Below are 476 nucleotides of genomic sequence, written 5' to 3'. Positions count from 1 at the left end.
AGCTTACGGGATGCTTCGGCCTTTGTGCTCCATATCCCGTGGGTTCTGACACGCGGATGAGGACATGCAGCCACGGCCACTGTGTCACACAGAAGAAAAGCACTGTCCTAAATGTGCCTTATGCTCCATTTTTAATCCCATCCCCCACTTCCCACGATCCCTAGCGGCCACCAATGTTTATAATTTTTTTCTTTTTTTTTTTTTTAGGCAAAGCCACCCTTGGTTGACCTCACAGATTGCAAGGAGCTTGTCAGCTTACAATTCCTTATTTTTAAATTTTTTTATGCCTACAGCACCTAGTCTTCCTAGGTGGTCTCCCATCTAAGCACTGACCAGGCCCCACCCTGCTGAGCTTCTGAGATCAGACGGGATCAGGCTAGTTCAGGGTAGCATGGCCGTAGACAGAAAGGAATTCTTTAGATAATAGAGGTAAAGTTCTTTAAGCCTTCATGGAGAAAAACACTTTTTGAACTAGG

At 45.6% G+C, this 476-nt stretch overlaps 1 pseudogene; it reads right to left on the bottom strand.

Moving 5' to 3' along the window:
- Window positions 1-284: 284 nt before the first annotated feature.
- On the bottom strand, window positions 285-403 carry LOC112483198 (annotated as a pseudogene).
- Between the last annotated feature and the right edge of the window lie 73 nt (window positions 404-476).

Source organism: Pteropus alecto, unplaced genomic scaffold (genome assembly GCF_000325575.1).
Source record: "Pteropus alecto unplaced genomic scaffold, ASM32557v1 scaffold96, whole genome shotgun sequence".
NCBI lineage: Eukaryota > Metazoa > Chordata > Mammalia > Chiroptera > Pteropodidae > Pteropus > Pteropus alecto.
The sequence above is the reverse complement of the archived record's forward strand: the minus strand, read 5'-3'. Positions and strand labels throughout refer to the sequence as shown.